General features: G+C 40.5%; 1 long non-coding RNA gene across 2 annotated transcripts in view; it reads right to left on the reverse strand.

The window, feature by feature from the left end:
- LOC118241339 overlaps nt 1-4366 on the reverse strand; it is a 6274-nt gene extending 1908 nt beyond the window's left edge. Inside the window, exon 1 of one of the 2 annotated variants that reach the window (XR_004775988.1) lies at nt 3980-4366. This is a non-coding gene — a long non-coding RNA (uncharacterized LOC118241339). The remainder of the gene's footprint in view (nt 1-3979) is intronic. The other variant, XR_004775989.1, reaches the window with a different exon arrangement.
- Nucleotides 4367-11700: the final 7334 nt, after the last annotated feature.

The raw sequence follows: 11700 nt of genomic DNA on the forward strand, positions 1-11700 counted from the left end.
CAAATGATTCCGTTTACTGGTCGCTGCCCAATTTGCCAGAATGTACCAGGCAAACCATACCCGACTGGATTGAAGCTGTTTGTCTTGGCCACACCAAGTGTTATGGTCTTAGATTTTGTGGTTTACCAACGTAAGACCACCTTCAGAGTCATAGAGGGATTGGGCATTGGAGAACAAGATGCTCTTTATTTGACAGAGACTGTTTCCAGAGGAACCCACCTGTTTTTTGACAGGTTCTTTACAAATGTCCTGGACACCATGATGGAGAAATGCTTGGGAGGTACAGGAACTCTCATGAAGAACAGAATTCCAAAGGAGTGTAACATTATAGGGGATCAGGCCATCAAAAGGAAAGGAAGAGAAGCATCTGAGATGGTGGTCAGGTGAGATCCTGAACTTGCTGTCAAGTGGTTTGACAACAAACTAGTTAACCAGTTGCTAAGTTTCTATAGGATGGCCACTCGCACTCAGAAATGGACAGTGCATACAATTTTCCACTTTTTTGATTTGGCAATCACCAGTGCATGGCTTCAGTATAAGGCTGACTGACTGCTAAGTTCTGGGAAAGAAACCACTGCAGTTCCTTGAATTCAAATTGCTCCTTGGTGAGCAGATGATTACTCAGGTCCAAGTAGGAATCTCTAGTGAGAGTGAAGACGACACTCCCCCACATCAACAGTGAAAACCTCAGCCAAATGCAGCTTTGAGACACTATGAGGCCATCCATTTCCCAAAGATGGTGGATGAAACACATGCATCAATGTGTCACAGGTCTGGTAGCAACAGCAAAATGTATGTGATGTGTACATAATGCAAGATCTTCCTCTGTGTTTCAAAGAGAGGGAATTGCTGTTTGAAATATCGTACTTCATAAACATAACTCCATAACATCAAAATACAAACACTAGACATACACTAGAAAAGAGTTACATATAGATTAGCTCAGCTGTTGGTAGTTTTCATCATAAATATTATGACAACTTGGTATTTTCTTTGGGATTGATTTACTGATTATGATTCAGTTTCATAGGTAGTGTGCTCAGATGTCCACTGTAGTGCACACATTATATTTTTTTAAAAAAAAACATTAAAAAAAACCAAAATATTTTCAGTATGCTCATTACCTTCCAAACAAATGGGGAAGTAAAAAAAAAATGAAATAGGAGACTTTTTTTCCCCTGGTAGTCAGGAGGATATGTAGAAGAGAAATCTTATTTTTTGGAAATTCAAACCTTCCTTTTTTTCTGTTAAATCCACTACATTTATAAAGATCACTTTCTTAGCTACTCATAAGATTTCCTAATGTGGGAAGGTGGATAAAATATAGAGCAATATTGTGCAAATAGCTAATCAGTTCACTATTATATATTTTTGAAATTACATGAAAAAACAAATCAAATTATCAGTTCACTCTGTGATATACTTGGAAAACACTGCAACATATTAAGATTATGACATTGTATTGTTTTTACTGTAGGAATTTGGAGTAATGGGATGGGAATATGCTGTTAAATGTCTATTCAGTTGACTATATATCGCTACTTGAAGCTCTATAATAGTCTGAACTAGTTGCATTAAACAGTGAGTGCGTGTATGATAGGTGGCGGTGTTCGTAACGGACCTGCTAAAGACAAACTAGAGCAAGAAAACGGGCTGACAGGCCTCACCAGACAACAGCTAACGAGCTAGCAAGCGTTAGCGTGGCAGCTAAATATGAGAGAGAGATGGTGTGTAGCGTTTGGTCATATAAATAATACTTCGCATTTGACGGCTCGACTTTATCGACAGATAATCTGTATAATATACAGTCAGACGTCTTTATCGAGTGATGACGGAGCGTTTCGACAGGGCGCCCGGCGCTGGCAGGACCCGGGCAGCGTCGAGCGGTCCTGGCCCGGGAGACACCGGCCCACAGCCCGAGCTAGGACGCGGGGACGCCCGTGTGTCCGTGTTCAGCCAGCGGGAACCCCTCAGACAGCCTCGGACCTCACCGCCCCTGGCCAAGGACAGTGGAGGTAGAGCTGCCGGACAACCGCTGTAGCTGTGGTTAGATATCTGGACATGATACGTAACTTTAACTAATCAGCCCGTCGTAAATATCTTAGCCATGTTAGCGCCTGGCCTGTATAAGAAAAGCTAGCTAGCCTAGCTAAGCTATCCTAGCCAGGAAACTGAAAGTAACGTTTACTCGGAACTCTGCTGAATAGACTTAAGACAACCGTGTAGCTGTCCTAATATTCATGAATATTAGCCTATGCGAGCTATCTACACAGTTAACATTGGTTTACTATATTATTAGCTAGCGCTAGCTAAACAGTTAGAAGATAACGTCCGCAGCCACATATCTGAATTAACCTTGTTCAGATGACATTGTTGTGTTAAACAGGTCACACACGATGTCAGGTTTATGGTTAGTTAGCTATATTTATTACATTACTGTTAGAAGCACCAAACCCAAATTATTTGAGCTGGGTAGCTAACTGTTTATTATTATGTTAACTGGGTGTTTTCACACGTGTATTTATCATTGCATTGCAACAAAAGGTCTTCACAGACAAGGAAATTGCTGCTTTTAAGACAGCACCTAAATCAACCGTTTATTGAATCAAGTACTTCAAGGAGAGAGGTTCAATTGCAGTGAAGAAGGCTTCAGAGCACTCAGTCAAGCAAGCACCAGGACCATCTCCTAAGGAGGATGTAGCTACAAGATCAGGTCACCACCAGTGCAGAGCTTGCTCAGGAATGGCAGAATGCAGGTGTGAGTGCATCTGCACACACAGTGAGGTGAAGGCTTTTGGAGGATGGCTTGGTGTCAAGAAGGGCCACAAAGATGCCATTTCTCTCCCAGAAAAACATCAAGGACAGACTGATATTCTGCAGGAAGTAGAGGGATTGGACGGCAGATGACTGGGGTAAAGTTATTTTCTCTGATGAAGCCCCCTTCAGACTGTTTGGGACATCTGGATAAATGATTGTCTGGAGAAGAAAAGCTGAGTGCTACCATGAGTCCTGTGTCATGCCAACAGTGAGGCATCCTGACACCATTCATGTATGGGGTTGCTTCTCATCCAAGGGAGTGGGTTTGCTCAAGATTTTGCCTGTGGTCAATCCTTAAAAAGTGGGTGGGCAAATGCAGAAATTGTGATCAACTCCAAGCACTGATTAGGCAAGAATGGGTTGCCATCAGTCAACACTTTGCCCAGAAGCTAATATCCAGCATGTCAAGGTGAATTGCAGAAGTCTGAAATGCTTAATTGTACTTAGCTGTACCATATAAACATCTAATAAACTGAGGCAGTAAACTTTGTGAAAAGAAAAATTTGTCAGTTTCGACTTTTGTGTACAACTGCACTGTTAATATTTGATGATAACTTCCGAGCTCTCTCTCTACATGAATCTGGTTTAGAGTATCTGAACAGTCATCATAATGCGTGAAGGATGAGACACTGATCAAGCACAAGCATTAGTGCAGAAGGCCTCACACTTCTTAGATTAACGTCTATAAGAGCACAAACACTCCTCTTCGTGACTATTGATGTTGTGTTATGGAAGGAGAGCCGATGTAGGCCCGATAGCTGTTGCTAACTTAGCAGAAATAGCGCTACAATGTGAATATGAATTAAAGCATTTATCTTTCATATGTAACAAGCCATGTGGATCTAAACATCATTTCTGGGGAATTGATGACCCCATGTAGAAATAACCATCATACTCCGATAGGCTACATTTCCAGTTAACCTAGCTAGCGTTGTAGCTACAGACGTTAGCGAAGCTAGGAGAGCTAGCTAATAAGCACGGACCCGGAATGAGAACATTTCTGAGAGTTAGCGGGCATTCAGCAAACTAACGGATGTGTTTACATAAAATAAAGATAAATCGTAACTGTTGTAATTCCATTTAATTACTTAGATAGTAAGCTAGCTTCTACATAACATACAGGCCCGACCTTAGGTCAGCGGACCGAGTATCAGCTGCTCACCGTCTGGTGGATCAAAGCAGATCAACCCACACAAGTTGAGGTGTGATCCAGCTGTGAATCTTTAGTTAAATACCTGTGTGGTTAACACCTGTACACAGGAAATCCTCAGTTGTGGTAAACACTCTTGTGCGGTAAACCCCGTTTTGTGGTCGTAACATCTGATGCACGTGCCACATCCGCACTGAAGGCTTCGGCGCGAGACTACATCTTGTGTCGTCATCATCCCTAGGGAGAAGCTTTCTCGCTCCTTTATCGCACACAATGAAAATCTAAAATAAATGTGTTCTTTAGCTTAATTAAACATATCTTGGCTCTAATGCACCTAAAAAAAATGTTTGCTAAGCATATGTAGAAGAGAAAAGTCTTCTTTTTTGGAAATTCAAACTTTCCCCTTTTTTTCTGTTAAATCCACTACATTTATAAAGATCACTTTCTTAGCTACTCATAAGATTTCCTATTGTGGGAAGGTGGATAAAATAGTTTCAAAGTTTGTCACGTACATAATCATACATGGTCTAACTTGCAGTGAAATGCCTTTGTGACTGTTCTGTTCGAGCTGAGGAGAGATGCAAGGATTACAATATTTGTATAACATGTATATATATATACACAATGTACTATATATATATATATATATATATATATATATATATATATATATATATATAATGTGTGTGTGTGTGTATGTGTGTGTGTATTTGTATATAGACATTGTAGAATTTCCAGTTTTTCTTACAATTTACAGTTTACAGTTATTGCAGTCTTTTTATGATGTTATTGACATCCTACACAGTACACAAAGTGGTCCCCACAGTTCATCAGTTGCCCTGATTCAGGGCCCGAATGGCCTGTGGGAAGAAGCTCCTCTTCAGTCTCTCTGTGTTGGTCTTCAGGGAGCGAAAGCACTTCCCTGACCTCAACAGAGAGAAGAGCCTATTGTTGGGATGGGTGGGGTCCTTGGTCTGGCACCGCTTATAATAGATGGTGTGCAGGTCTGGAAGTTCTCTGGTCTTTACGCTGTGAATAATTGACCATGACCATGAATAATGACTGACAATCCTGCACACACCAGCCTGGGTTTAAATACACAGACATAATGAGACTAAACCAGATTGGTTTAGGTGTGTGCAGGCATGGTTACAAACACGATAAACAAACAAGACCCTCCCACTGCACACGGCGGGCCAAACCACGTAACCTGTGGGAGGAGAGCGTTCCCTGACAGCTATCAAGTCACAAGCACATTTCAAAAGAAACACGTTCTGTTCTCAGCCAGACAAAAATACAGACACCAGAGACACATGAATCTGTAAAAACCTTTCCACTGGCACCCACTGAGATAGATGAAGATTCCTCAAGGTGAGGAGACATGTAACTCTGGGTAGGTATAAGATGACATTTAGTGTTTATATAGAGGTATTAACAGTAGGTGTTTACAAGACTTAAGCAATGTTATTCCTACACACAAACCAGACACTAAGTGATCAGACAGAGACTACCTGTACTACACACCAGACACTAAGAGATCAGACAGAGAGAGACTACCTGTACTACACACCAAAAACACACCAGACACTAAGTGATCAGACAGAGACTACCTGTACTACACACCAGACACTAAGAGATCAGACAGAGAGAGACTACCTGTACTACACACCAAACACACACCAGACACTAAGTGATCAGACAGAGACTACCTGTACTACACACCAGACACTAAGAGATCAGACAGAGAGAGACTACCTGTACCACACACCAAACACACACCAGACACTAAGAGATCAGACAGACAGAGACTACCTGTACTAAACACCAAACACACACCAGACACCAAGAGATCAGACAGAGAGAGACTACCTTTATGACTCACTTGACTCATCACTCTCATCTCTAGGTGATGTACCCTTGTAAACCAGAGTTTTACTAACCTACTTTACTAACAGAACTGTTGTAAAGTTTATGCAGGTCTCCATGCCAATAAAATCTCATGAGGCTCCTCTGGTGTGTACAGTAGAGTGCAGGTTACACAACCCCAGCTGAGTGTTTAATAATACCTCACTGTGTTCTGTTTCCCTATTAGTTATAAAGGCATTTAAAAAGTACATGTATCACTTAATGAGAACTCATTCTCAGAGAGCTTAACTCTTATTTTCCCACTATATCATACATGTTGTCATTAACAGGAGGAGCTGTATAACTGGAATTGTTGACTGTCATCCTCACTCAGTGATCATCATTAACACACCTTACAAATGATCTTAAAACAGTAAAGATGGAGTCTACCTTACATTACTGACAGAACAGCACCCTCCACCCTTCCACACCTACAATAATGAAAGAATATGAGTGTGTAATGTGACACTTTGGGTCAGACGGCACAGGTCCACTGCTGAATACAGGAGGATCACTCATGAACCCGTCACTCTTCAGAGACACACAGCTGGGTGCTGGAGAATCTGCTCTCTTTACCCTGATGAAGATGAGGAAAGTCTTGAGTAATTACATCCTTCACTACATCTCATTTATCCTGAATATTCCCTCTTCCTGTTTCCTCAGATTAAGTGCTGATGGAAAGCTCCTCACTTTGGGTCAGAGGTTCCTCCTCCACTGCTGGAGTTATGAGGCTCCATCATGGAGTTGTTCCTCTTCACACACACACACACACACACACACACACACACACACACACACACACACACACACACACACACACACACACACACACACACAGCTGGACACTGGAGATGCTGCTCTCTGCTCCCTGTCAACAGTTGATACACACAGAGTGAATCACACTGAATCAAGGCCTGTCAAAACTCACATCAATATATGATTAAAAAACGTAAAACACACAATCCATCTGTTACATGATTCCGAATACAAAACATAAGTACACACTGATATTAACAAGGTGGGAGGACAATAAAAATGGTTATACCACAAACACACTCACTCCCACACACACACAAGCAATGTCTGGGAGCTATACCACACACACACACACACACACACACACACACACACACACACACACACACACATATATACATAAGAGCAATGTGTGGGTGCTATACTACAGATACACACACACACACACACGAGCAGTGTGTGGGTGCTATCCTACACACACACACACACACACACACACACACACACAAGCAGTGTGTGGGTGCTATACTACACATACACACACACACACACACACACAAGCAATGTGTGGGAGCTATACCACACACACACACACACACAAGCAGTGTGTGGGTGCTATACTACACACACACACACACACACACACACACACAAAGGATCAGTGTGTCTCTGTGTGTTTGTGTGTGTGTGTGTGTGTGTGTGTGTTTGTTTCAAATATTGTGGAAAAATAATTTACCTGTATTTGGTAAACCTGTATTAGAAAACTACGTGATGTACAGAACACAGAACGTATAGAACACACAGAACACAAAGAACACACAGAACACACAGAACACAGAACACATGGAACACATAGAACACAGAACACATAGAACACAGAACACATAGAACACAGCCTAACAGTAAGAAGTAAAACAATAGCAATAAATGTGTATTAGCATTGCTGGTTACATAACAGTTGATCATTTACATTTTATGTTAAATAAATGCCATGCAGAGGAGAAGATACAAGACAACAGTAAGAATAAATAACAGCTGGATCACTGCAGTGCCAGATTCCACTGAGATGACTCCCTGCCTCACTACAGAGTGTAATTAATGACTACTTGGATGTCATAGATTTGCATATGACAATTATTATTATACGATATGACCTTTTAGCATACAAAACACTATATATCAATAGAAAAGTGAAGAGAAAAATGGATATAATGAGCACATTCTCAACATATTCCTCTCTTAAGCCCAGAATCCCCCACACAACAAAATCCCACATACTCATACTAACTAAACCAGAAACCCCCAAATAAAATATGTGGCAGGCCAGATTCAAATACAACGGCCCCTTCACTCTAATGAGCATAAAAAACAACAGTCCTCTCAGTACAAATGTGAATCTCTCCTCAATCTGAGATGGCGTAGTATCTGTAACATGCTATCCCTCAATGGGCTACTTATACTCACTCTGAGTGTAACTCAGTACTGTACTCTAGAAATGTATTTTACTGTATAGGAAAACTTTATCTCATCACACCCCACATATGTCTTCACATTTTTACCTCTAAAAACTGTTAAAGGGACAGTTACACACACGTCACTACTCCTCCTTAGATTACCATATCACATTTACAAACCACTACTAAACACATATTTTCATCTGGGCTACTCCTGTTGTCGATTGGCTTAATAAAAAGTGTTTGACAACACAACTCTGTCCTGATCATCATTTGCTATCAGAGCTTGAACAGCTTCCATCAGGTCACAAGTTCAGAACACCTGCTGTAGGAATGAAACACACAGTGAGGTGTCCTTTGTCTCCACACCTGTACCTGCTATCGCCATGGCAGCTCCTGTTACTACGGCAAAAATAGAACAGAAAAAAATATGTATCTTATTTTTTTTTCTTTTTAAGATCTAAACCCCCTGGTTAGTCCTGAGACACTAGTCTAAGAGCAAAACTCCCTGGTTCATCCAGGTTCCCTAGTCCCACAGCTCTTCTGGTTAGTTGTGTGACATAACAGCAAAGTAACCATGTAGTAAAGTAGTAAAGTATTCCACTGTCACAACATCCCAGGAGAGATCAGACTAGGTCTGAAATTGGCTGGCCGAGCTTTTCTTTCCTTTAGCACCAGTTCTGAGCCAGAGAGATGCAAACTGATGCAAACCTCCAAATGGGATCAGTCAAACTATGAGTGGGAGAGAGAGAAATAGTGTATACTAACAGTCAAAATGATGTATTGCTGGATTTGATTGATTGATTTGACAGCTGTCAATCACCCCCCCACACACACACACCACCCAGACCCCACCCCCACATATTTATTATTATTATTATTATTATTATTATTATTATTATTATTATTATTATTATTATATGATATGATGTAACAATATATTATATGAAATTAAACACAATCAGGGATCCTCAAAATAGTTTTTTTTTTTTAAGAAAATAAAATTCTTTAATTGAGAAATAATCAAGTGATTAAAGTAAATAAAAGTTATGAGTCTTAAATGAATACGTACCACCCAGCCTTTAATGTCCGTTCTGCTCCGAGTCCTGATACTCAAACATGCGTATGGGTCTCATTTATGTCTCTCTCTCTCTCACTCACCCACTCACTCACCCTCCTCCCATTGGCTGATTCTCTAAGAAGTCACACCTCCTCCCAAGTCCTTCCCCCTACCATACAGGAATACACGTTCTGTCAAAAACTGATATAAGGTGTCCCATCACACCAAAAACCAAACTCCTCCCAGGGTCAGAAAGTTCAAATTTTGCCACCTTTTTTTTCTACCCAACCAACCAGACCAAAAGAGGTTTCTTTAATTGAGAAATATTAATGTGATTAAAGAAAATTAAAGTTTTCAGTCTCATACTACACCAGTTTTTCTCCACTTTGTCTGTCTGTTCAGTGTCCTCTCTGACACTCTGCAGCCAGAGATCACTGACACTCTCTCTCTCTCTCTCTCACACACACACACACCTCCTCACATCTTATCTACCAGATGTACTCAAATGGGGCAATAAGCAAACTTTTCACAAAACATCACAAAGTTTTCATTTATTTGTTTTCTCTAACCAGTGTGGTTACTCTATAAGTTTTATCACCTGTAGGACACCATTTCCATGTACGTATATTTTTAAAAGCATGTTTATTAATCACATTCATACTAGAATAATTGGATCAATGTTTTTTCTAAGATGACTTGGAAGACGGGGATCAGGAATTGAGTCTGTTCGACTGGGAGGCTGATTTAAGAGCTCCTCCCCCATGTGAGTGGTCGGAAAATGAATTCTAACCAATTACTGAAAATATTCCATATTTTTCCTGCTCAATTCCTGAAGCTGTTATCAAATGTGTTTAGTCAGCAGTGACATGTCATACCAGGATCAGACATTATCAGGATCAGACATGTCATTCATTTTGTAGATGATACTTGATTCTAAAGTAATATTCCAATGGGTTCTGCCATCATTAAAGAACTCAGGATGCCAGGACAAGGTTAGTCAATCATCTAGTTTGGGTCAAAGCAAATATATGGTTTAGTACAGTTTGGTGCAGGTGCAAAACTGCTGTCCTGCTGTCTAGTCATGCAATGTACTCTCATATTTATGAGTCCTAATACATTACAGATTTAATTATTCAGGATGAGCATGTTAGATATAAGATGACTAATATATCTGATCATTTAATTGAAGTGATAAAATGAAGGGTCAGTTATGAACTACATAGTCTGATGCAGTACAGTGCAGGAAGAATCGCGGTACTTCACTGGTTGTATGAAAGCACTGAGAGTAGTACTGAGAAGACTTTCTCTCATGGATGGCAAAGGGATTTCACTTAATTAACTTCAAAATGGTCCATCTTACATGCCCACTTTAAAATGTTTCTAAAAATAAAGGTTTTTGGCAGTGCACACTGATGCTGATGTGCAGTGAGGAACTGATGGTCATGTAAATGATTATGGGACATGGGTACATGTGACTTTTTGTCAGGGGATAAATGAACTGGAGAGACTTGGTGGTGTGTATTTTTTCATTTATGTATTTATTTTCATATCTTATTTTCTTAGGTAAGTAATATATGTATGAAACTCTGGTAAAGAGTGTCTGCCAAACACTAGAAATGTAATCTGTTTAAGTGTGAATGTAATGTTTTGCATTGCTTCATAAAGTTGGTATTGTAAATAATTCTTGAATCACTCTCAATTAGTTACATAGCTGCTTGATGTGGAGTGTAAAGGAACCTTTGTCTTGAGAGGTCCTAAGCCAGCTGATTCTTGCTGTAGTCAATGAGTAATTTATATGTCTTATACTGTGTCAGACTCTAACACCGCCTCACCAGACCCGCACTCCTTCAGATACTGGTACAGTGCTCATGCAGCCTACTTCCAGGTACTCTGAAAAGTCCGTCCCTCATGATACTAGCATAGAATACCAGTAAACTGTGTGCGCAATGGTTGGGGGCCAATCTTCTCTGTGGCCAGTCCAGGGCCCCGGGGCCCCTCCGGAGCCGCTTCGGCCTCCCCTTGGCCTTTCTGGAGGTGCCCGAGCCCATCCGCTCCGTCCCTGGCCATCTCGGACGCACGGTTCACCCAGAACCCAGAATCTGCCCAAATTCCTGGCCTGGTGACCTCTGTGACCTCTCTGGCAAAGAGGCGGGACTATGGTGATAGAGGGTCGGCTGTTGTTTCGCATATTAAATAGCCATGTGCAGTTGAGCATGCATGTCAAGTAGCTGTGTTTCATGCTGTTAGACTGGCTTTTCAATATCTTATCTGTGTGTAATTATATTCACTTAAGATTAAAAATTTGAAGATTAAGATTAAAAATCCAGACATTTCACAGAATGTCAGTTTCACTGGCTTCCGCATTTCTAATGGTTTTCCGCATTATTTATTTTTTTAAATCTCCCACTAATATAGTTAAAATTGCATGTTCATTTAAGAATAAAATTAAAGTTGACTTAATTGAATGTTATTTCCTACACAGGAAACCGAACTGTTTGAATAGTTGTTTATTGTTCATGAAATAAATATCAATCAAAATAAGTGCATAATTTGTGAGA

The sequence above is a fragment of the Electrophorus electricus genome, chromosome 5, assembly GCF_013358815.1.
Source record: "Electrophorus electricus isolate fEleEle1 chromosome 5, fEleEle1.pri, whole genome shotgun sequence".
In the NCBI taxonomy this organism is placed as follows: Eukaryota; Metazoa; Chordata; class Actinopteri; order Gymnotiformes; family Gymnotidae; genus Electrophorus; species Electrophorus electricus.